A 24219-nucleotide genomic window follows, 5' to 3' on the forward strand; every position below is an offset into this window, starting at 1 on the left:
ATGTTTCCGCTCTCGTCTCGCAGCTCGTTCAGGGGCGTGTGACCGGCATGAAGTTTCCTGAAAAAGAATGAGTTACATTTCTCACCCTTCTCCAGATTCTCCACTTTGGAACGGAAGACGATTCGCTTGGACTCCTCCTCAAAGTGCCTTTTCAGGCTCTTCTTGGTCTCCTCCAGCTCCTCCCTCACGTCCCAGCCGCAGTGAAGAAAGTCCTGCAGCGACCGCAGCTCGCGCTGCGGCCCTCTGAAGTCCCTCCTCTTCTCACACGCCTGTTGTCGACCCTTGGCCTGAAAGAAACAGCGAAACTCAAGTTTAACATATTCCCACCAATCAGAGACTGTTTGGAAGCTACCCTTGTAGGACTGCCACATTGCGTAGGCTGCTCTCAGCTCCTCCACGACTTCATCCTGAGCCAGCAGAGCACAATTCAGCTTCCAGGAGCCGGGGCCGGACGGAAAACCGTCGCCGAGGACACCTTGTAAGTGAATGGCTCTGTGGTCGGAGAAGAAGCAGGAGACCATCGAGTGCCTACTCTGCCTGACTGCCCGAGAGGTGAACACAAAGTCAATCCTGGAGCGGAGTGAGCCATCGGGTCGGCTCCACGAATAGTTCGTGGAGCCTCTCCCCATGGAGCCCACCACGTCCTGAAGAGAGGCCTCGGTTACCATCTCGATGAGCAGCTTGGACGTGATGTCCAACTTGGCAGATGTGCCAGAACTACGACCATCCTCCTCGATGGGGCAGTTGAAATCCCCGGCCATCACTAAGGTCCTGGTGGTGGCAAGCTGAAGCCGCAGGGTCTGGAAAAGCTCCAAACGCTCATTCTTCAGTGGGGACGCATACACGTTGATGAACCTGACAGGTTCTCCCGCCCAGTTGCCATCTACAACAAGAGCCCTGCCGCAGATGAGCTCCTGGACGGACTCAAGCGTGAATGCGCCCCCCCTGATCAGAATTGCGACCCCCGCAGACTTGCAGTCACCCCCACCGGACCAGTAGGATGGACCGTGGGACCACTCCCTGGCCAGATGTTTGAAGGACCTAGAGGAGGGAAGGGAACATTCCTGCAACATATAAACATCACACAACTGGGAAGTAAGGAAGGCATAAATAGTCTGACGTCTGAACTTGTCCTTGATGCTCCTGACATTAATGGAAAATAAGTTAATATTAGCCATCATGTAGGGAAAAAAGAAAAAGTTAGCGCAGGCAATACACCTTAGTTACCACTCCGGTCGGGTGGTCCCTCGCCGGTGTTGACTGCTGGTGACGGGATCACCAGCAGGCCCTCTTCCTCCATCTGGTAAAGCAGCGCGGCCTCGATCTCGGCGACCACCAGTTCCTCCTCTTCTGGCTCGGCCACCAGGGTCTCAACCATGTGCTCCATCTCTTCTGGCTCAGGGAGGGTATCCTCCTTTTCGCCTACGAAATCCAGAATCTTCTTTTTGGAGGATTCAGTAGCAGGGCTGTCCTCCACCTTCCTCTTTCCCCGGGTTGGAACTGGGGAGACAAGAAGGGGAAAATCCTCCTCGGAATAGATAGCGGCGGGTGGAGGAAAGGTTAATTCCACCGCTACCATGGTCTGGGGAGGGAGAGTGGCTGCCGGGGCAGGGGAAAGGACACCTGCTGAGGAGTAGGGGAAGGAGGAAGAGAAAGTGGAATCCTCAGCAGGGGTGGCCGGGGTGGGGGGGAATTGGACGGGGGTGGCAGGGGGAGGGATCGAGAGAGGGGTGACAGAACTCTTACCCTCCTTTGACTTTTTCTTCTGCTTCGGAGCTGCTGGGACCGTCGCTGGGGCTTTGGCCACCGACTCCTTGACCGCTTTGGCCTTGGTCGTCTCGGCCTTGGCCGCTGGGGCCTTGGTCGTCGCGTCCTTGACCTTCACAGGCCTGGTCGTCGGGGCCTTGTCCTCCGTAGCTGGGGTCGTCGCAACCACCGATGCCCAGGATCTCTCACGCTTGGGGCAATCCTTGTACAGATGAGCCGCCAGCCCACACAGGTTGCAGGATGTCTTCTTCGGGCAGTCCTTCGAGCTGTGTCCCGTCACTCGACAAATCCTGCAGGCATCCTCCTTGCAGTCCTTCATCTCGTGGCCGTTCTTGCCGCATCTCCTGCAGTTCCGCGGCATGTCCGGGTAATAGATGAGGCCGTAGGAGTTGCCCAGGGAGGATGTCGGGGGCAGGTGCCGAAGTCCGTCTGAGTACGCCAGGTCCCTGTGAAGTCTAACGGTCACCGACCACTTACCTGTCCAGAAGCCGAGTCCATTCAGGATGTGAGAGGGTTCCTTCACAACCAAACAGAAGCGTCTCAGGAAGGTACAGATGTCTTGGCCTGGGGTGTGCGGGTTGCGCATGGAGACCGTGATCCTCCTTTCGTCCCTCTGGATAGGGCAGCTACCTGTAAAGGCAGAGAAAGAATTATCCGGTCCTTTTGCGCTTACCATTTCCCAGAACCTCCTGCAGGTGTTCACAGTGGCGAAGGTGACGAAGAAGATCCCCGTCAAGAAGGTCTGGATGCTGAGGGTGTCCGACCTGGAGAAGCCTCGATCCAGCAGCATCTTCTGGCAGAACACGTCCGAGGACATGTCCGGCACCCTCCCATCCACTTCCTTCAGCTTCAGGGCCACCGTCTGCCGCATCCATGGCTCCAGGGCTGGAGCTTCGTGGCGGGGCTTCTGGGGTCCCTTCTGCTGGCCAGTCGTGGAGGCAGAGTCCTTGGGGTCAGAATCGGCTCCTGGCTGGGCCCTCCTGGCTGTCCCCTGCTCCAGGCTCTTCTTTTCGGCCTTCCTCGTAGCGCTTGCCATGGCTTTCCTCCTGCAGTTACTTCTTGGAGCTGGATCTGGAACTCTTCCCGGAATCGGTGGAGCTATGCAGATTCTTCTCCCGTCGTGTTCTGGACAAATTCCCCGAAAGGTCTTTGTCTCGATGATTTTCTTCCTCGAAGATTCCACAGGACAGCCCGATTCTTCTCCGAGTCTTCGTCTTCTTCTGGATTCTTTAGAGCTTCTTCCTCCCACCGATATCCGCCTTCCTTCTCCGATGTCAGCTGGGCTCCGAAGCTCTTCTCCTTCCGAGTTCGATCGCTCTCGTCAAGTGTAGATCGCAGCTCTTGTGTTCTTAAAAGAACAGATACTACACTTGATCTTAGCCAAAAGGCCGAGAAGCGATAACCAGAATTGGTTTCAAACTACGGAGCCACACAAGGATCCTGAAAAGTCCATTTGTGGAGATGAGCTCCTGGACTCCCGTTAAGAAGACATGTTGTCAACCTCTAGATCCCTTACATGCCTGCACTTTTCGGCTTGCTGCTGCTGCAATCCACGCGTTTTAGATCTGCATAACTCCACCTCTTTAAACACAGCACCTTCACCCCCTGCTGTTCCCACCCGCCTCAACACCGTTGGAAGGGAGGAGAACCAATTAAGGCGGGGGGTGGGGTGGAACGAGCAGCTGTCTACCCTTAGCAGGAGGGCTCCTGATTACATACCTCTCCTGCTGCTGCTGCTGCTGGCTGTCCAGCAGCAGACTGAAGGTGGCTGCTGCTGTGCACAGGTATATAAAGGCTCAGAGCCTATTATGACACGCGCAGCCAGCGTTCCATTGCCACATTCCATCTACTGCAGGCAGGATACCTGGCTGGCTGAATGTCGCTGAGAAGCTCACAGAGACCGCCATAAGCAACAGTTTAACAGAATGCCACAGACTAATCAACCAAACTTTTTGGGTTGGGTTCTCTTTTATAGTCTGCAGGCATTAAATGAAAGAAGTCAGTGTTCCAGCAGAAGGAGACAACGTTTCAGAAAAGGCATTGTAGCAAACCAAAAAAGAAATTTTAAGCGCAGCAGAGTAACCAGCGCACATACCTGTTAGCTCAGGTGAGTTTAAAAGGCTGCTGTTGATAACAAGGGCATTTGCTAAATAGATGGTGTGTGTGCAACAATATACTGAAAGGTCAATTATATTGTGCAGCTTATCTCACCACCTGTAGTTATTTAGGTGAAAGCTCCAAAATGCTTGCCTAATATGTCTGTTTATCCAAAAGGAAGTAAAAAGGGAGAGCTAGAAAGATAGCATTGCATCACATTACATGGCAATGCAATGCACAGTTGCTGAAGTTGAACCAAAATGAGCTTGTAATCTGGCTTCTGCAACTTTGAACATGAAAAATCCAATGAGGAGAAGAAAAGCAAAGCCAAAGAGTCCATCCCAAAATCCGACAAACAAGCAAAATGAACAAAAAACATTGAATTCAATTCTTTCTGATTTTAGAAACTGCATTAAAGAAGGGGTGCACCGGTCCTGGAGATACTGCAATACCAGGTCAATGCGTGGAGTGGACAGAGCAAGCTCTTTTTCCATCTCCCTGTTCTAAAAATCCATTTAATATATGGTCCCCAGATAGGGGACGTATCAGATATTAAACTGATAAGAACAGATACTACACTTGATCTTAGCCAAAAGGCCGAGAAGCGATAACCAGAATTGGTTTCAAACTACGGAGCCACCCAAGGATCCTGAAAAGTCCATTTGTGGAGATGAGCTCCTGGACTCCCGTTAAGAAGACATGTTGTCAACCTCTAGATCCCTTACATGCCTGCACTTTTCGGCTTGCTGCTGCTGCAATCCACGCGTTTTAGATCTGCATAACTCCACCTCTTTAAACACAGCACCTTCACCCCCTGCTGTTCCCACCCGCCTCAACACCGTTGGAAGGGAGGAGAACCAATTAAGGCGGGGGGTGGGGTGGAACGAGCAGCTGTCTACCCTTAGCAGGAGGGCTCCTGATTACATACCTCTCCTGCTGCTGCTGCTGCTGGCTGTCCAGCAGCAGACTGAAGGTGGCTGCTGCTGTGCACAGGTATATAAAGGCTCAGAGCCTATTATGACACGCGCAGCCAGCGTTCCATTGCCACATTCCATCTACTGCAGGCAGGATACCTGGCTGGCTGAATGTCGCTGAGAAGCTCACAGAGACCGCCATAAGCAACAGTTTAACAGAATGCCACAGACTAATCAACCAAACTTTTTGGGTTGGGTTCTCTTTTATAGTCTGCAGGCATTAAATGAAAGAAGTCAGTGTTCCAGCAGAAGGAGACAACGTTTCAGAAAAGGCATTGTAGCAAACCAAAAAAGAAATTTTAAGCGCAGCAGAGTAACCAGCGCACATACCTGTTAGCTCAGGTGAGTTTAAAAGGCTGCTGTTGATAACAAGGGCATTTGCTAAATAGATGGTGTGTGTGCAACAATATACTGAAAGGTCAATTATATTGTGCAGCTTATCTCACCACCTGTAGTTATTTAGGTGAAAGCTCCAAAATGCTTGCCTAATATGTCTGTTTATCCAAAAGGAAGTAAAAAGGGAGAGCTAGAAAGATAGCATTGCATCACATTACATGGCAATGCAATGCACAGTTGCTGAAGTTGAACCAAAATGAGCTTGTAATCTGGCTTCTGCAACTTTGAACATGAAAAATCCAATGAGGAGAAGAAAAGCAAAGCCAAAGAGTCCATCCCAAAATCCGACAAACAAGCAAAATGAACAAAAAACATTGAATTCAATTCTTTCTGATTTTAGAAACTGCATTAAAGAAGGGGTGCACCGGTCCTGGAGATACTGCAATACCAGGTCAATGCGTGGAGTGGACAGAGCAAGCTCTTTTTCCATCTCCCTGTTCTAAAAATCCATTTAATATATGGTCCCCAGATAGGGGACGTATCAGATATTAAACTGATAAGAACAGATACTACACTTGATCTTAGCCAAAAGGCCGAGAAGCGATAACCAGAATTGGTTTCAAACTACGGAGCCACCCAAGGATCCTGAAAAGTCCATTTGTGGAGATGAGCTCCTGGACTCCCGTTAAGAAGACATGTTGTCAACCTCTAGATCCCTTACATGCCTGCACTTTTCGGCTTGCTGCTGCTGCAATCCACGCGTTTTAGATCTGCATAACTCCACCTCTTTAAACACAGCACCTTCACCCCCTGCTGTTCCCACCCGCCTCAACACCGTTGGAAGGGAGGAGAACCAATTAAGGCGGGGGGTGGGGTGGAACGAGCAGCTGTCTACCCTTAGCAGGAGGGCTCCTGATTACATACCTCTCCTGCTGCTGCTGCTGCTGGCTGTCCAGCAGCAGACTGAAGGTGGCTGCTGCTGTGCACAGGTATATAAAGGCTCAGAGCCTATTATGACACGCGCAGCCAGCGTTCCATTGCCACATTCCATCTACTGCAGGCAGGATACCTGGCTGGCTGAATGTCGCTGAGAAGCTCACAGAGACCGCCATAAGCAACAGTTTAACAGAATGCCACAGACTAATCAACCAAACTTTTTGGGTTGGGTTCTCTTTTATAGTCTGCAGGCATTAAATGAAAGAAGTCAGTGTTCCAGCAGAAGGAGACAACGTTTCAGAAAAGGCATTGTAGCAAACCAAAAAAGAAATTTTAAGCGCAGCAGAGTAACCAGCGCACATACCTGTTAGCTCAGGTGAGTTTAAAAGGCTGCTGTTGATAACAAGGGCATTTGCTAAATAGATGGTGTGTGTGCAACAATATACTGAAAGGTCAATTATATTGTGCAGCTTATCTCACCACCTGTAGTTATTTAGGTGAAAGCTCCAAAATGCTTGCCTAATATGTCTGTTTATCCAAAAGGAAGTAAAAAGGGAGAGCTAGAAAGATAGCATTGCATCACATTACATGGCAATGCAATGCACAGTTGCTGAAGTTGAACCAAAATGAGCTTGTAATCTGGCTTCTGCAACTTTGAACATGAAAAATCCAATGAGGAGAAGAAAAGCAAAGCCAAAGAGTCCATCCCAAAATCCGACAAACAAGCAAAATGAACAAAAAACATTGAATTCAATTCTTTCTGATTTTAGAAACTGCATTAAAGAAGGGGTGCACCGGTCCTGGAGATACTGCAATACCAGGTCAATGCGTGGAGTGGACAGAGCAAGCTCTTTTTCCATCTCCCTGTTCTAAAAATCCATTTAATATATGGTCCCCAGATAGGGGACGTATCAGATATTAAACTGATAAGAACAGATACTACACTTGATCTTAGCCAAAAGGCCGAGAAGCGATAACCAGAATTGGTTTCAAACTACGGAGCCACCCAAGGATCCTGAAAAGTCCATTTGTGGAGATGAGATCCTGGACTCCCGTTAAGAAGACATGTTGTCAACCTCTAGATCCCTTACATGCCTGCACTTTTCGGCTTGCTGCTGCTGCAATCCACGCGTTTTAGATCTGCATAACTCCACCTCTTTAAACACAGCACCTTCACCCCCTGCTGTTCCCACCCGCCTCAACACCGTTGGAAGGGAGGAGAACCAATTAAGGCGGGGGGTGGGGTGGAACGAGCAGCTGTCTACCCTTAGCAGGAGGGCTCCTGATTACATACCTCTCCTGCTGCTGCTGCTGCTGGCTGTCCAGCAGCAGACTGAAGGTGGCTGCTGCTGTGCACAGGTATATAAAGGCTCAGAGCCTATTATGACACGCGCAGCCAGCGTTCCATTGCCACATTCCATCTACTGCAGGCAGGATACCTGGCTGGCTGAATGTCGCTGAGAAGCTCACAGAGACCGCCATAAGCAACAGTTTAACAGAATGCCACAGACTAATCAACCAAACTTTTTGGGTTGGGTTCTCTTTTATAGTCTGCAGGCATTAAATGAAAGAAGTCAGTGTTCCAGCAGAAGGAGACAACGTTTCAGAAAAGGCATTGTAGCAAACCAAAAAAGAAATTTTAAGCGCAGCAGAGTAACCAGCGCACATACCTGTTAGCTCAGGTGAGTTTAAAAGGCTGCTGTTGATAACAAGGGCATTTGCTAAATAGATGGTGTGTGTGCAACAATATACTGAAAGGTCAATTATATTGTGCAGCTTATCTCACCACCTGTAGTTATTTAGGTGAAAGCTCCAAAATGCTTGCCTAATATGTCTGTTTATCCAAAAGGAAGTAAAAAGGGAGAGCTAGAAAGATAGCATTGCATCACATTACATGGCAATGCAATGCACAGTTGCTGAAGTTGAACCAAAATGAGCTTGTAATCTGGCTTCTGCAACTTTGAACATGAAAAATCCAATGAGGAGAAGAAAAGGAAAGCCAAAGAGTCCATCCCAAAATCCGACAAACAAGCAAAATGAACAAAAAACATTGAATTCAATTCTTTCTGATTTTAGAAACTGCATTAAAGAAGGGGTGCACCGGTCCTGGAGATACTGCAATACCAGGTCAATGCGTGGAGTGGACAGAGCAAGCTCTTTTTCCATCTCCCTGTTCTAAAAATCCATTTAATATATGGTCCCCAGATAGGGGACGTATCAGATATTAAACTGATAAGAACAGATACTACACTTGATCTTAGCCAAAAGGCCGAGAAGCGATAACCAGAATTGGTTTCAAACTACGGAGCCACCCAAGGATCCTGAAAAGTCCATTTGTGGAGATGAGCTCCTGGACTCCCGTTAAGAAGACATGTTGTCAACCTCTAGATCCCTTACATGCCTGCACTTTTCGGCTTGCTGCTGCTGCAATCCACGCGTTTTAGATCTGCATAACTCCACCTCTTTAAACACAGCACCTTCACCCCCTGCTGTTCCCACCCGCCTCAACACCGTTGGAAGGGAGGAGAACCAATTAAGGCGGGGGGTGGGGTGGAACGAGCAGCTGTCTACCCTTAGCAGGAGGGCTCCTGATTACATACCTCTCCTGCTGCTGCTGCTGCTGGCTGTCCAGCAGCAGACTGAAGGTGGCTGCTGCTGTGCACAGGTATATAAAGGCTCAGAGCCTATTATGACACGCGCAGCCAGCGTTCCATTGCCACATTCCATCTACTGCAGGCAGGATACCTGGCTGGCTGAATGTCGCTGAGAAGCTCACAGAGACCGCCATAAGCAACAGTTTAACAGAATGCCACAGACTAATCAACCAAACTTTTTGGGTTGGGTTCTCTTTTATAGTCTGCAGGCATTAAATGAAAGAAGTCAGTGTTCCAGCAGAAGGAGACAACGTTTCAGAAAAGGCATTGTAGCAAACCAAAAAAGAAATTTTAAGCGCAGCAGAGTAACCAGCGCACATACCTGTTAGCTCAGGTGAGTTTAAAAGGCTGCTGTTGATAACAAGGGCATTTGCTAAATAGATGGTGTGTGTGCAACAATATACTGAAAGGTCAATTATATTGTGCAGCTTATCTCACCACCTGTAGTTATTTAGGTGAAAGCTCCAAAATGCTTGCCTAATATGTCTGTTTATCCAAAAGGAAGTAAAAAGGGAGAGCTAGAAAGATAGCATTGCATCACATTACATGGCAATGCAATGCACAGTTGCTGAAGTTGAACCAAAATGAGCTTGTAATCTGGCTTCTGCAACTTTGAACATGAAAAATCCAATGAGGAGAAGAAAAGCAAAGCCAAAGAGTCCATCCCAAAATCCGACAAACAAGCAAAATGAACAAAAAACATTGAATTCAATTCTTTCTGATTTTAGAAACTGCATTAAAGAAGGGGTGCACCGGTCCTGGAGATACTGCAATACCAGGTCAATGCGTGGAGTGGACAGAGCAAGCTCTTTTTCCATCTCCCTGTTCTAAAAATCCATTTAATATATGGTCCCCAGATAGGGGACGTATCAGATATTAAACTGATAAGAACAGATACTACACTTGATCTTAGCCAAAAGGCCGAGAAGCGATAACCAGAATTGGTTTCAAACTACGGAGCCACCCAAGGATCCTGAAAAGTCCATTTGTGGAGATGAGATCCTGGACTCCCGTTAAGAAGACATGTTGTCAACCTCTAGATCCCTTACATGCCTGCACTTTTCGGCTTGCTGCTGCTGCAATCCACGCGTTTTAGATCTGCATAACTCCACCTCTTTAAACACAGCACCTTCACCCCCTGCTGTTCCCACCCGCCTCAACACCGTTGGAAGGGAGGAGAACCAATTAAGGCGGGGGGTGGGGTGGAACGAGCAGCTGTCTACCCTTAGCAGGAGGGCTCCTGATTACATACCTCTCCTGCTGCTGCTGCTGCTGGCTGTCCAGCAGCAGACTGAAGGTGGCTGCTGCTGTGCACAGGTATATAAAGGCTCAGAGCCTATTATGACACGCGCAGCCAGCGTTCCATTGCCACATTCCATCTACTGCAGGCAGGATACCTGGCTGGCTGAATGTCGCTGAGAAGCTCACAGAGACCGCCATAAGCAACAGTTTAACAGAATGCCACAGACTAATCAACCAAACTTTTTGGGTTGGGTTCTCTTTTATAGTCTGCAGGCATTAAATGAAAGAAGTCAGTGTTCCAGCAGAAGGAGACAACGTTTCAGAAAAGGCATTGTAGCAAACCAAAAAAGAAATTTTAAGCGCAGCAGAGTAACCAGCGCACATACCTGTTAGCTCAGGTGAGTTTAAAAGGCTGCTGTTGATAACAAGGGCATTTGCTAAATAGATGGTGTGTGTGCAACAATATACTGAAAGGTCAATTATATTGTGCAGCTTATCTCACCACCTGTAGTTATTTAGGTGAAAGCTCCAAAATGCTTGCCTAATATGTCTGTTTATCCAAAAGGAAGTAAAAAGGGAGAGCTAGAAAGATAGCATTGCATCACATTACATGGCAATGCAATGCACAGTTGCTGAAGTTGAACCAAAATGAGCTTGTAATCTGGCTTCTGCAACTTTGAACATGAAAAATCCAATGAGGAGAAGAAAAGGAAAGCCAAAGAGTCCATCCCAAAATCCGACAAACAAGCAAAATGAACAAAAAACATTGAATTCAATTCTTTCTGATTTTAGAAACTGCATTAAAGAAGGGGTGCACCGGTCCTGGAGATACTGCAATACCAGGTCAATGCGTGGAGTGGACAGAGCAAGCTCTTTTTCCATCTCCCTGTTCTAAAAATCCATTTAATATATGGTCCCCAGATAGGGGACGTATCAGATATTAAACTGATAAGAACAGATACTACACTTGATCTTAGCCAAAAGGCCGAGAAGCGATAACCAGAATTGGTTTCAAACTACGGAGCCACCCAAGGATCCTGAAAAGTCCATTTGTGGAGATGAGCTCCTGGACTCCCATTAAGAAGACATGTTGTCAACCTCTAGATCCCTTACATGCCTGCACTTTTCGGCTTGCTGCTGCTGCAATCCACGCGTTTTAGATCTGCATAACTCCACCTCTTTAAACACAGCACCTTCACCCCCTGCTGTTCCCACCCGCCTCAACACCGTTGGAAGGGAGGAGAACCAATTAAGGCGGGGGGTGGGGTGGAACGAGCAGCTGTCTACCCTTAGCAGGAGGGCTCCTGATTACATACCTCTCCTGCTGCTGCTGCTGCTGGCTGTCCAGCAGCAGACTGAAGGTGGCTGCTGCTGTGCACAGGTATATAAAGGCTCAGAGCCTATTATGACACGCGCAGCCAGCGTTCCATTGCCACATTCCATCTACTGCAGGCAGGATACCTGGCTGGCTGAATGTCGCTGAGAAGCTCACAGAGACCGCCATAAGCAACAGTTTAACAGAATGCCACAGACTAATCAACCAAACTTTTTGGGTTGGGTTCTCTTTTATAGTCTGCAGGCATTAAATGAAAGAAGTCAGTGTTCCAGCAGAAGGAGACAACGTTTCAGAAAAGGCATTGTAGCAAACCAAAAAAGAAATTTTAAGCGCAGCAGAGTAACCAGCGCACATACCTGTTAGCTCAGGTGAGTTTAAAAGGCTGCTGTTGATAACAAGGGCATTTGCTAAATAGATGGTGTGTGTGCAACAATATACTGAAAGGTCAATTATATTGTGCAGCTTATCTCACCACCTGTAGTTATTTAGGTGAAAGCTCCAAAATGCTTGCCTAATATGTCTGTTTATCCAAAAGGAAGTAAAAAGGGAGAGCTAGAAAGATAGCATTGCATCACATTACATGGCAATGCAATGCACAGTTGCTGAAGTTGAACCAAAATGAGCTTGTAATCTGGCTTCTGCAACTTTGAACATGAAAAATCCAATGAGGAGAAGAAAAGCAAAGCCAAAGAGTCCATCCCAAAATCCGACAAACAAGCAAAATGAACAAAAAACATTGAATTCAATTCTTTCTGATTTTAGAAACTGCATTAAAGAAGGGGTGCACCGGTCCTGGAGATACTGCAATACCAGGTCAATGCGTGGAGTGGACAGAGCAAGCTCTTTTTCCATCTCCCTGTTCTAAAAATCCATTTAATATATGGTCCCCAGATAGGGGACGTATCAGATATTAAACTGATAAGAACAGATACTACACTTGATCTTAGCCAAAAGGCCGAGAAGCGATAACCAGAATTGGTTTCAAACTACGGAGCCACCCAAGGATCCTGAAAAGTCCATTTGTGGAGATGAGCTCCTGGACTCCCGTTAAGAAGACATGTTGTCAACCTCTAGATCCCTTACATGCCTGCACTTTTCGGCTTGCTGCTGCTGCAATCCACGCGTTTTAGATCTGCATAACTCCACCTCTTTAAACACAGCACCTTCACCCCCTGCTGTTCCCACCCGCCTCAACACCGTTGGAAGGGAGGAGAACCAATTAAGGCGGGGGGTGGGGTGGAACGAGCAGCTGTCTACCCTTAGCAGGAGGGCTCCTGATTACATACCTCTCCTGCTGCTGCTGCTGCTGGCTGTCCAGCAGCAGACTGAAGGTGGCTGCTGCTGTGCACAGGTATATAAAGGCTCAGAGCCTATTATGACACGCGCAGCCAGCGTTCCATTGCCACATTCCATCTACTGCAGGCAGGATACCTGGCTGGCTGAATGTCGCTGAGAAGCTCACAGAGACCGCCATAAGCAACAGTTTAACAGAATGCCACAGACTAATCAACCAAACTTTTTGGGTTGGGTTCTCTTTTATAGTCTGCAGGCATTAAATGAAAGAAGTCAGTGTTCCAGCAGAAGGAGACAACGTTTCAGAAAAGGCATTGTAGCAAACCAAAAAAGAAATTTTAAGCGCAGCAGAGTAACCAGCGCACATACCTGTTAGCTCAGGTGAGTTTAAAAGGCTGCTGTTGATAACAAGGGCATTTGCTAAATAGATGGTGTGTGTGCAACAATATACTGAAAGGTCAATTATATTGTGCAGCTTATCTCACCACCTGTAGTTATTTAGGTGAAAGCTCCAAAATGCTTGCCTAATATGTCTGTTTATCCAAAAGGAAGTAAAAAGGGAGAGCTAGAAAGATAGCATTGCATCACATTACATGGCAATGCAATGCACAGTTGCTGAAGTTGAACCAAAATGAGCTTGTAATCTGGCTTCTGCAACTTTGAACATGAAAAATCCAATGAGGAGAAGAAAAGCAAAGCCAAAGAGTCCATCCCAAAATCCGACAAACAAGCAAAATGAACAAAAAACATTGAATTCAATTCTTTCTGATTTTAGAAACTGCATTAAAGAAGGGGTGCACCGGTCCTGGAGATACTGCAATACCAGGTCAATGCGTGGAGTGGACAGAGCAAGCTCTTTTTCCATCTCCCTGTTCTAAAAATCCATTTAATATATGGTCCCCAGATAGGGGACGTATCAGATATTAAACTGATAAGAACAGATACTACACTTGATCTTAGCCAAAAGGCCGAGAAGCGATAACCAGAATTGGTTTCAAACTACGGAGCCACCCAAGGATCCTGAAAAGTCCATTTGTGGAGATGAGCTCCTGGACTCCCGTTAAGAAGACATGTTGTCAACCTCTAGATCCCTTACATGCCTGCACTTTTCGGCTTGCTGCTGCTGCAATCCACGCGTTTTAGATCTGCATAACTCCACCTCTTTAAACACAGCACCTTCACCCCCTGCTGTTCCCACCCGCCTCAACACCGTTGGAAGGGAGGAGAACCAATTAAGGCGGGGGGTGGGGTGGAACGAGCAGCTGTCTACCCTTAGCAGGAGGGCTCCTGATTACATACCTCTCCTGCTGCTGCTGCTGGCTGTCCAGCAGCAGACTGAAGGTGGCTGCTGCTGTGCACAGGTATATAAAGGCTCAGAGCCTATTATGACACGCGCAGCCAGCGTTCCATTGCCACATTCCATCTACTGCAGGCAGGATACCTGGCTGGCTGAATGTCGCTGAGAAGCTCACAGAGACCGCCATAAGCAACAGTTTAACAGAATGCCACAGACTAATCAACCAAACTTTTTGGGTTGGGTTCTCTTTTATAGTCTGCAGGCATTAAATGAAAGAAGTCAGTGTTCCAGCAGAAGGAGACAACGTTTCAGAAAAGGCATTGTAGCAAACCAAAAAAGAAATTTTAAGCGCAGCAGAGTAACCAGCGCACATACCTGTTAGCTCAGGTGAGTTTAAAAGGCTGCTGTTGATAACAAGGGCATTTGCTAAATAGATGGTGTGTGTGCAACAATATACTGAAAGGTCAATTATATTGTGCAGCTTATCTCACCACCTGTAGTTATTTAGGTGAAAGCTCCAAAATGCTTGCCTAATATGTCTGTTTATCCAAAAGGAAGTAAAAAGGGAGAGCTAGAAAGATAGCATTGCATCACATTACATGGCAATGCAATGCACAGTTGCTGAAGTTGAACCAAAATGAGCTTGTAATCTGGCTTCTGCAACTTTGAACATGAAAAATCCAATGAGGAGAAGAAAAGCAAAGCCAAAGAGTCCATCCCAAAATCCGACAAACAAGCAAAATGAACAAAAAACATTGAATTCAATTCTTTCTGATTTTAGAAACTGCATTAAAGAAGGGGTGCACCGGTCCTGGAGATACTGCAATACCAGGTCAATGCGTGGAGTGGACAGAGCAAGCTCTTTTTCCATCTCCCTGTTCTAAAAATCCATTTAATATATGGTCCCCAGATAGGGGACGTATCAGATATTAAACTGATAAGAACAGATACTACACTTGATCTTAGCCAAAAGGCCGAGAAGCGATAACCAGAATTGGTTTCAAACTACGGAGCCACCCAAGGATCCTGAAAAGTCCATTTGTGGAGATGAGCTCCTGGACTCCCGTTAAGAAGACATGTTGTCAACCTCTAGATCCCTTACATGCCTGCACTTTTCGGCTTGCTGCTGCTGCAATCCACGCGTTTTAGATCTGCATAACTCCACCTCTTTAAACACAGCACCTTCACCCCCTACTGTTCCCACCCGCCTCAACACCGATGGAAGGGAGGAGAACCAATTAAGGCGGGGGGTGGGGTGGAACGAGCAGCTGTCTACCCTTAGCAGGAGGGCTCCTGATTACATACCTCTCCTGCTGCTGCTGCTGCTGGCTGTCCAGCAGCAGACTGAAGGTGGCTGCTGCTGTGCACAGGTATATAAAGGCTCAGAGCCTATTATGACACGCGCAGCCAGCGTTCCATTGCCACATTCCATCTACTGCAGGCAGGATACCTGGCTGGCTGAATGTCGCTGAAAAGCTCACAGAGACCGCCATAAGCAACAGTTTAACAGAATGCCACAGACTAATCAACCAAACTTTTTGGGTTGGGTTCTCTTTTATAGTCTGCAGGCATTAAATGAAAGAAGTCAGTGTTCCAGCAGAAGGAGACAACGTTTCAGAAAAGGCATTGTAGCAAACCAAAAAAGAAATTTTAAGCGCAGCAGAGTAACCAGCGCACATACCTGTTAGCTCAGGTGAGTTTAAAAGGCTGCTGTTGATAACAAGGGCATTTGCTAAATAGATGGTGTGTGTGCAACAATATACTGAAAGGTCAATTATATTGTGCAGCTTATCTCACCACCTGTAGTTATTTAGGTGAAAGCTCCAAAATGCTTGCCTAATATGTCTGTTTATCCAAAAGGAAGTAAAAAGGGAGAGCTAGAAAGATAGCATTGCATCACATTACATGGCAATGCAATGCACAGTTGCTGAAGTTGAACCAAAATGAGCTTGTAATCTGGCTTCTGCAACTTTGAACATGAAAAATCCAATGAGGAGAAGAAAAGCAAAGCCAAAGAGTCCATCCCAAAATCCGACAAACAAGCAAAATGAACAAAAAACATTGAATTCAATTCTTTCTGATTTTAGAAACTGCATTAAAGAAGGGGTGCACCGGTCCTGGAGATACTGCAATACCAGGTCAATGCGTGGAGTGGACAGAGCAAGCTCTTTTTCCATCTCCCTGTTCTAAAAATCCATTTAATATATGGTCCCCAGATAGGGGACGTATCAGATATTAAACTGATAAGAACAGATACTACACTTGATCTTAGCCAAAAGGCCGAGAAGCGATAACCAGAATTGGTTTCAAACTACGGAGCCACCCAAGGATCCTGAAAAGTCCATTTGTGGAGATGAGCTCCTGGACTCCCGTTAAGAAGACATGTTGTCAACCTCTAGATCCCTTACATGCCTGCACTTTTCGGCTTGCTGCTGCTGCAATCCACGCGTTTTAGATCTGCATAACTCCACCTCTTTAAACACAGCACCTTCACCCCCTACTGTTCCCACCCGCCTCAACACCGATGGAAGGGAGGAGAACCAATTAAGGCGGGGGGTGGGGTGGAACGAGCAGCAGTCTACCCTTAGCAGGAGGGCTCCTGATTACATACCTCTCCTGCTGCTGCTGCTGCTGGCTGTCCAGCAGCAGACTGAAGGTGGCTGCTGCTGTGCACAGGTATATAAAGGCTCAGAGCCTATTATGACACGCGCAGCCAGCGTTCCATTGCCACATTCCATCTACTGCAGGCAGGATACCTGGCTGGCTGAATGTCGCTGAAAAGCTCACAGAGACCGCCATAAGCAACAGTTTAACAGAATGCCACAGACTAATCAACCAAACTTTTTGGGTTGGGTTCTCTTTTATAGTCTGCAGGCATTAAATGAAAGAAGTCAGTGTTCCAGCAGAAGGAGACAACGTTTCAGAAAAGGCATTGTAGCAAACCAAAAAAGAAATTTTAAGCGCAGCAGAGTAACCAGCGCACATACCTGTTAGCTCAGGTGAGTTTAAAAGGCTGCTGTTGATAACAAGGGCATTTGCTAAATAGATGGTGTGTGTGCAACAATATACTGAAAGGTCAATTATATTGTGCAGCTTATCTCACCACCTGTAGTTATTTAGGTGAAAGCTCCAAAATGCTTGCCTAATATGTCTGTTTATCCAAAAGGAAGTAAAAAGGGAGAGCTAGAAAGATAGCATTGCATCACATTACATGGCAATGCAATGCACAGTTGCTGAAGTTGAACCAAAATGAGCTTGTAATCTGGCTTCTGCAACTTTGAACATGAAAAATCCAATGAGGAGAAGAAAAGCAAAGCCAAAGAGTCCATCCCAAAATCCGACAAACAAGCAAAATGAACAAAAAACATTGAATTCAATTCTTTCTGATTTTAGAAACTGCATTAAAAAAGGGGTGCACCGGTCCTGGAGATACTGCAATACCAGGTCAATGCGTGGAGTGGACAGAGCAAGCTCTTTTTCCATCTCCCTGTTCTAAAAATCCATTTAATATATGGTCCCCAGATAGGGGACGTATCAGATATTAAACTGATAAGAACAGATGCTACACTTGATCTTAGCCAAAAGGCCGAGAAGCGATAACCAGAATTGGTTTCAAACTACGGAGCCACCCAAGGATCCTGAAAAGTCCATTTGTGGAGATGAGCTCCTGGACTCCCGTTAAGAAGACATGTTGTCAACCTCTAGATCCCTTACATGCCTGCACTTTTCGGCTTGCTGCTGCTGCAATCCACGCGTTTTAGATCTGCATAACTCCACCTCTTTAAACACAGCACCTTCACCCCCTACTGTTCCCACCCGCCTCAACACTGATGGAAGGGAGGAGAACCAATTAAGGCGGGGGGTGGGGTGGAACGAGCAGCTGTCTACCCTTAGCAGGAGGGCTCCTGATTACATACCTCTCCTGCTGCTGCTGCTGCTGGCTGTCCAGCAGCAGACTGAAGGTGGCTGCTGCTGTGCACAGGTATATAAAGGCTCAGAGCCTATTATGACACGCGCAGCCAGCGTTCCATTGCCACATTCCATCTACTGCAGGCAGGATACCTGGCTGGCTGAATGTCGCTGAAAAGCTCACAGAGACCGCCATAAGCAACAGTTTAACAGAATGCCACAGACTAATCAACCAAACTTTTTGGGTTGGGTTCTCTTTTATAGTCTGCAGGCATTAAATGAAAGAAGTCAGTGTTCCAGCAGAAGGAGACAACGTTTCAGAAAAGGCATTGTAGCAAACCAAAAAAGAAATTTTAAGCGCAGCAGAGTAACCAGCGCACATACCTGTTAGCTCAGGTGAGTTTAAAAGGCTGCTGTTGATAACAAGGGCATTTGCTAAATAGATGGTGTGTGTGCAACAATATACTGAAAGGTCAATTATATTGTGCAGCTTATCTCACCACCTGTAGTTATTTAGGTGAAAGCTCCAAAATGCTTGCCTAATATGTCTGTTTATCCAAAAGGAAGTAAAAAGGGAGAGCTAGAAAGATAGCATTGCATCACATTACATGGCAATGCAATGCACAGTTGCTGAAGTTGAACCAAAATGAGCTTGTAATCTGGCTTCTGCAACTTTGAACATGAAAAATCCAATGAGGAGAAGAAAAGCAAAGCCAAAGAGTCCATCCCAAAATCCGACAAACAAGCAAAATGAACAAAAAACATTGAATTCAATTCTTTCTGATTTTAGAAACTGCATTAAAGAAGGGGTGCACCGGTCCTGGAGATACTGCAATACCAGGTCAATGCGTGGAGTGGACAGAGCAAGCTCTTTTTCCATCTCCCTGTTCTAAAAATCCATTTAATATATGGTCCCCAGATAGGGGACGTATCAGATATTAAACTGATAAGAACAGATACTACACTTGATCTTAGCCAAAAGGCCGAGAAGCGATAACCAGAATTGGTTTCAAACTACGGAGCCACCCAAGGATCCTGAAAAGTCCATTTGTGGAGATGAGCTCCTGGACTCCCGTTAAGAAGACATGTTGTCAACCTCTAGATCCCTTACATGCCTGCACTTTTCGGCTTGCTGCTGCTGCAATCCACGCGTTTTAGATCTGCATAACTCCACCTCTTTAAACACAGCACCTTCACCCCCTACTGTTCCCACCCGCCTCAACACCGATGGAAGGGAGGAGAACCAATTAAGGCGGGGGGTGGGGTGGAACGAGCAGCAGTCTACCCTTAGCAGGAGGGCTCCTGATTACATACCTCTCCTGCTGCTGCTGCTGCTGGCTGTCCAGCAGCAGACTGAAGGTGGCTGCTGCTGTGCACAGGTATATAAAGGCTCAGAGCCTATTATGACACGCGCAGCCAGCGTTCCATTGCCACATTCCATCTACTGCAGGCAGGATACCTGGCTGGCTGAATGTCGCTGAAAAGCTCACAGAGACCGCCATAAGCAACAGTTTAACAGAATGCCACAGACTAATCAACCAAACTTTTTGGGTTGGGTTCTCTTTTATAGTCTGCAGGCATTAAATGAAAGAAGTCAGTGTTCCAGCAGAAGGAGACAACGTTTCAGAAAAGGCATTGTAGCAAACCAAAAAAGAAATTTTAAGCGCAGCAGAGTAACCAGCGCACATACCTGTTAGCTCAGGTGAGTTTAAAAGGCTGCTGTTGATAACAAGGGCATTTGCTAAATAGATGGTGTGTGTGCAACAATATACTGAAAGGTCAATTATATTGTGCAGCTTATCTCACCACCTGTAGTTATTTAGGTGAAAGCTCCAAAATGCTTGCCTAATATGTCTGTTTATCCAAAAGGAAGTAAAAAGGGAGAGCTAGAAAGATAGCATTGCATCACATTACATGGCAATGCAATGCACAGTTGCTGAAGTTGAACCAAAATGAGCTTGTAATCTGGCTTCTGCAACTTTGAACATGAAAAATCCAATGAGGAGAAGAAAAGCAAAGCCAAAGAGTCCATCCCAAAATCCGACAAACAAGCAAAATGAACAAAAAACATTGAATTCAATTCTTTCTGATTTTAGAAACTGCATTAAAGAAGGGGTGCACCGGTCCTGGAGATACTGCAATACCAGGTCAATGCGTGGAGTGGACAGAGCAAGCTCTTTTTCCATCTCCCTGTTCTAAAAATCCATTTAATATATGGTCCCCAGATAGGGGACGTATCAGATATTAAACTGATAAGAACAGATACTACACTTGATCTTAGCCAAAAGGCCGAGAAGCGATAACCAGAATTGGTTTCAAACTACGGAGCCACCCAAGGATCCTGAAAAGTCCATTTGTGGAGATGAGCTCCTGGACTCCCGTTAAGAAGACATGTTGTCAACCTCTAGATCCCTTACATGCCTGCACTTTTCGGCTTGCTGCTGCTGCAATCCACGCGTTTTAGATCTGCATAACTCCACCTCTTTAAACACAGCACCTTCACCCCCTACTGTTCCCACCCGCCTCAACACTGATGGAAGGGAGGAGAACCAATTAAGGCGGGGGGTGGGGTGGAACGAGCAGCTGTCTACCCTTAGCAGGAGGGCTCCTGATTACATACCTCTCCTGCTGCTGCTGCTGCTGGCTGTCCAGCAGCAGACTGAAGGTGGCTGCTGCTGTGCACAGGTATATAAAGGCTCAGAGCCTATTATGACACGCGCAGCCAGCGTTCCATTGCCACATTCCATCTACTGCAGGCAGGATACCTGGCTGGCTGAATGTCGCTGAAAAGCTCACAGAGACCGCCATAAGCAACAGTTTAACAGAATGCCACAGACTAATCAACCAAACTTTTTGGGTTGGGTTCTCTTTTATAGTCTGCAGGCATTAAATGAAAGAAGTCAGTGTTCCAGCAGAAGGAGACAACGTTTCAGAAAAGGCATTGTAGCAAACCAAAAAAGAAATTTTAAGCGCAGCAGAGTAACCAGCGCACATACCTGTTAGCTCAGGTGAGTTTAAAAGGCTGCTGTTGATAACAAGGGCATTTGCTAAATAGATGGTGTGTGTGCAACAATATACTGAAAGGTCAATTATATTGTGCAGCTTATCTCACCACCTGTAGTTATTTAGGTGAAAGCTCCAAAATGCTTGCCTAATATGTCTGTTTATCCAAAAGGAAGTAAAAAGGGAGAGCTAGAAAGATAGCATTGCATCACATTACATGGCAATGCAATGCACAGTTGCTGAAGTTGAACCAAAATGAGCTTGTAATCTGGCTTCTGCAACTTTGAACATGAAAAATCCAATGAGGAGAAGAAAAGCAAAGCCAAAGAGTCCATCCCAAAATCCGACAAACAAGCAAAATGAACAAAAAACATTGAATTCAATTCTTTCTGATTTTAGAAACTGCATTAAAGAAGGGGTGCACCGGTCCTGGAGATACTGCAATACCAGGTCAATGCGTGGAGTGGACAGAGCAAGCTCTTTTTCCATCTCCCTGTTCTAAAAATCCATTTAATATATGGTCCCCAGATAGGGGACGTATCAGATATTAAACTGATAAGAACAGATACTACACTTGATCTTAGCCAAAAGGCCGAGAAGCGATAACCAGAATTGGTTTCAAACTACGGAGCCACCCAAGGATCCTGAAAAGTCCATTTGTGGAGATGAGCTCCTGGACTCCCGTTAAGAAGACATGTTGTCAACCTCTAGATCCCTTACATGCCTGCACTTTTCGGCTTGCTGCTGCTGCAATCCACGCGTTTTAGATCTGCATAACTCCACCTCTTTAAACACAGCACCTTCACCCCCTACTGTTCCCACCCGCCTCAACACCGATGGAAGGGAGGAGAACCAATTAAGGCGGGGGGTGGGGTGGAACGAGCAGCAGTCTACCCTTAGCAGGAGGGCTCCTGATTACATACCTCTCCTGCTGCTGCTGCTGCTGGCTGTCCAGCAGCAGACTGAAGGTGGCTGCTGCTGTGCACAGGTATATAAAGGCTCAGAGCCTATTATGACACGCGCAGCCAGCGTTCCATTGCCACATTCCATCTACTGCAGGCAGGATACCTGGCTGGCTGAATGTCGCTGAAAAGCTCACAGAGACCGCCATAAGCAACAGTTTAACAGAATGCCACAGACTAATCAACCAAACTTTTTGGGTTGGGTTCTCTTTTATAGTCTGCAGGCATTAAATGAAAGAAGTCAGTGTTCCAGCAGAAGGAGACAACGTTTCAGAAAAGGCATTGTAGCAAACCAAAAAAGAAATTTTAAGCGCAGCAGAGTAACCAGCGCACATACCTGTTAGCTCAGGTGAGTTTAAAAGGCTGCTGTTGATAACAAGGGCATTTGCTAAATAGATGGTGTGTGTGCAACAATATACTGAAAGGTCAATTATATTGTGCAGCTTATCTCACCACCTGTAGTTATTTAGGTGAAAGCTCCAAAATGCTTGCCTAATATGTCTGTTTATCCAAAAGGAAGTAAAAAGGGAGAGCTAGAAAGATAGCATTGCATCACATTACATGGCAATGCAATGCACAGTTGCTGAAGTTGAACCAAAATGAGCTTGTAATCTGGCTTCTGCAACTTTGAACATGAAAAATCCAATGAGGAGAAGAAAAGCAAAGCCAAAGAGTCCATCCCAAAATCCGACAAACAAGCAAAATGAACAAAAAACATTGAATTCAATTCTTTCTGATTTTAGAAACTGCATTAAAGAAGGGGTGCACCGGTCCTGGAGATACTGCAATACCAGGTCAATGCGTGGAGTGGACAGAGCAAGCTTTTTTTCCATCTCCCTGTTCTAAAAATCCATTTAATATATGGTCCCCAGATAGGGGATGTATCAGATATTAAACTGATAAGAACAGATACTACACTTGATCTTAGCCAAAAGGCCGAGAAGCGATAACCAGAATTGGTTTCAAACTATGGAGCCACCCAAGGATCCTGAAAAGTCCATTTGTGGAGATGAGCTCCTGGACTCCCGTTAAGAAGACATGTTGTCAACCTCTAGATCCCTTACATGCCTGCACTTTTCGGCTTGCTGCTGCTGCAATCCACGCGTTTTAGATCTGCATAACTCCACCTCTTTAAACACAGCACCTTCACCCCCTGCTGTTCCCACCCGCCTCAACACCGTTGGAAGGGAGGAGAACCAATTAAGGCGTGGGGTGGGGTGGAACGAGCAGCTGTCTACCCTTAGCAGGAGGGCTCCTGATTACATACCTCTCCTGCTGCTGCTGCTGCTGGCTGTCCAGCAGCAGACTGAAGGTGGCTGCTGCTGTGCACAGGTATATAAAGGCTCAGAGCCTATTATGACACGCGCAGCCAGCGTTCCATTGCCACATTCCATCTACTGCAGGCAGGATACCTGGCTGGCTGAATGTCGCTGAGAAGCTCACAGAGACCGCCATAAGCAACAGTTTAACAGAATGCCACAGACTAATCAACCAAACTTTTTGGGTTGGGTTCTCTTTTATAGTCTGCAGGCATTAAATGAAAGAAGTCAGTGTTCCAGCAGAAGGAGACAACGTTTCAGAAAAGGCATTGTAGCAAACCAAAAAAGAAATTTTAAGCGCAGCAGAGTAACCAGCGCACATACCTGTTAGCTCAGGTGAGTTTAAAAGGCTGCTGTTGATAACAAGGGCATTTGCTAAATAGATGGTGTGTGTGCAACAATATACTGAAAGGTCAATTATATTGTGCAGCTTATCTCACCACCTGTAGTTATTTAGGTGAAAGCTCCAAAATGCTTGCCTAATATGTCTGTTTATCCAAAAGGAAGTAAAAAGGGAGAGCTAGAAAGATAGCATTGCATCACATTACATGGCAATGCAATGCACAGTTGCTGAAGTTGAACCAAAATGAGCTTGTAATCTGGCTTCTGCAACTTTGAACATGAAAAATCCAATGAGGAGAAGAAAAGCAAAGCCAAAGAGTCCATCCCAAAATCCGACAAACAAGCAAAATGAACAAAAAACATTGAATTCAATTCTTTCTGATTTTAGAAACTGCATTAAAGAAGGGGTGCACCGGTCCTGGAGATACTGCAATACCAGGTCAATGCGTGGAGTGGACAGAGCAAGCTCTTTTTCCATCTCCCTGTTCTAAAAATCCATTTAATATATGGTCCCCAGATAGGGGACGTATCAGATATTAAACTGATAAGAACAGATACTACACTTGATCTTAGCCAAAAGGCCGAGAAGCGATAACCAGAATTGGTTTCAAACTACGGAGCCACCCAAGGATCCTGAAAAGTCCATTTGTGGAGATGAGATCCTGGACTCCCGTTAAGAAGACATGTTGTCAACCTCTAGATCCCTTACATGCCTGCACTTTTCGGCTTGCTGCTGCTGCAATCCACGCGTT

General features: G+C 46.4%; 16 non-coding genes and 1 pseudogene across 16 annotated transcripts; all 17 read right to left on the minus strand.

The window, feature by feature from the left end:
* Positions 1–3077: 3077 nt before the first annotated feature.
* Positions 3078–3167, minus strand: LOC141179992 (U2 spliceosomal RNA; annotated as a pseudogene).
* A 1115-nt stretch (positions 3168–4282) lies between these two features.
* LOC141179020 (U2 spliceosomal RNA) lies at positions 4283–4473 on the minus strand. The gene has a single exon (XR_012255073.1). It is a non-coding gene; the product is annotated as a U2 spliceosomal RNA (small nuclear RNA).
* Positions 4474–5588: 1115 nt separating this feature from the next.
* LOC141179021 (U2 spliceosomal RNA) lies at positions 5589–5779 on the minus strand. Its single transcript, XR_012255074.1, has one exon. It is a non-coding gene; the product is annotated as a U2 spliceosomal RNA (small nuclear RNA).
* A 1115-nt stretch (positions 5780–6894) lies between these two features.
* On the minus strand, positions 6895–7085 carry LOC141179022 (U2 spliceosomal RNA). The gene has a single exon (XR_012255075.1). It is a non-coding gene; the product is annotated as a U2 spliceosomal RNA (small nuclear RNA).
* A 1115-nt stretch (positions 7086–8200) lies between these two features.
* Positions 8201–8391, minus strand: LOC141179023 (U2 spliceosomal RNA). Its single transcript, XR_012255076.1, has one exon. It is a non-coding gene; the product is annotated as a U2 spliceosomal RNA (small nuclear RNA).
* Positions 8392–9506: 1115 nt separating this feature from the next.
* LOC141179024 (U2 spliceosomal RNA) lies at positions 9507–9697 on the minus strand. The gene has a single exon (XR_012255077.1). It is a non-coding gene; the product is annotated as a U2 spliceosomal RNA (small nuclear RNA).
* A 1115-nt stretch (positions 9698–10812) lies between these two features.
* Positions 10813–11003, minus strand: LOC141179025 (U2 spliceosomal RNA). The gene has a single exon (XR_012255078.1). It is a non-coding gene; the product is annotated as a U2 spliceosomal RNA (small nuclear RNA).
* Positions 11004–12118: 1115 nt separating this feature from the next.
* LOC141179026 (U2 spliceosomal RNA) lies at positions 12119–12309 on the minus strand. The gene has a single exon (XR_012255079.1). It is a non-coding gene; the product is annotated as a U2 spliceosomal RNA (small nuclear RNA).
* Positions 12310–13424: 1115 nt separating this feature from the next.
* On the minus strand, positions 13425–13615 carry LOC141179028 (U2 spliceosomal RNA). Its single transcript, XR_012255080.1, has one exon. It is a non-coding gene; the product is annotated as a U2 spliceosomal RNA (small nuclear RNA).
* A 1112-nt stretch (positions 13616–14727) lies between these two features.
* On the minus strand, positions 14728–14918 carry LOC141179030 (U2 spliceosomal RNA). The gene has a single exon (XR_012255082.1). It is a non-coding gene; the product is annotated as a U2 spliceosomal RNA (small nuclear RNA).
* A 1115-nt stretch (positions 14919–16033) lies between these two features.
* Positions 16034–16224, minus strand: LOC141179031 (U2 spliceosomal RNA). The gene has a single exon (XR_012255083.1). It is a non-coding gene; the product is annotated as a U2 spliceosomal RNA (small nuclear RNA).
* A 1115-nt stretch (positions 16225–17339) lies between these two features.
* On the minus strand, positions 17340–17530 carry LOC141179532 (U2 spliceosomal RNA). Its single transcript, XR_012255539.1, has one exon. It is a non-coding gene; the product is annotated as a U2 spliceosomal RNA (small nuclear RNA).
* Positions 17531–18645: 1115 nt separating this feature from the next.
* On the minus strand, positions 18646–18836 carry LOC141179032 (U2 spliceosomal RNA). Its single transcript, XR_012255084.1, has one exon. It is a non-coding gene; the product is annotated as a U2 spliceosomal RNA (small nuclear RNA).
* Positions 18837–19951: 1115 nt separating this feature from the next.
* LOC141179033 (U2 spliceosomal RNA) lies at positions 19952–20142 on the minus strand. Its single transcript, XR_012255085.1, has one exon. It is a non-coding gene; the product is annotated as a U2 spliceosomal RNA (small nuclear RNA).
* Positions 20143–21257: 1115 nt separating this feature from the next.
* On the minus strand, positions 21258–21448 carry LOC141179034 (U2 spliceosomal RNA). Its single transcript, XR_012255086.1, has one exon. It is a non-coding gene; the product is annotated as a U2 spliceosomal RNA (small nuclear RNA).
* Positions 21449–22563: 1115 nt separating this feature from the next.
* LOC141179631 (U2 spliceosomal RNA) lies at positions 22564–22754 on the minus strand. The gene has a single exon (XR_012255628.1). It is a non-coding gene; the product is annotated as a U2 spliceosomal RNA (small nuclear RNA).
* Positions 22755–23869: 1115 nt separating this feature from the next.
* LOC141179035 (U2 spliceosomal RNA) lies at positions 23870–24060 on the minus strand. Its single transcript, XR_012255087.1, has one exon. It is a non-coding gene; the product is annotated as a U2 spliceosomal RNA (small nuclear RNA).
* Positions 24061–24219: the final 159 nt, after the last annotated feature.

This window comes from Phyllobates terribilis, unplaced genomic scaffold (assembly GCF_046119375.1).
Source record: "Phyllobates terribilis strain yellow unplaced genomic scaffold, ASM4611937v1 Scaffold_30__1_contigs__length_15301838, whole genome shotgun sequence".
NCBI lineage: Eukaryota > Metazoa > Chordata > Amphibia > Anura > Dendrobatidae > Phyllobates > Phyllobates terribilis.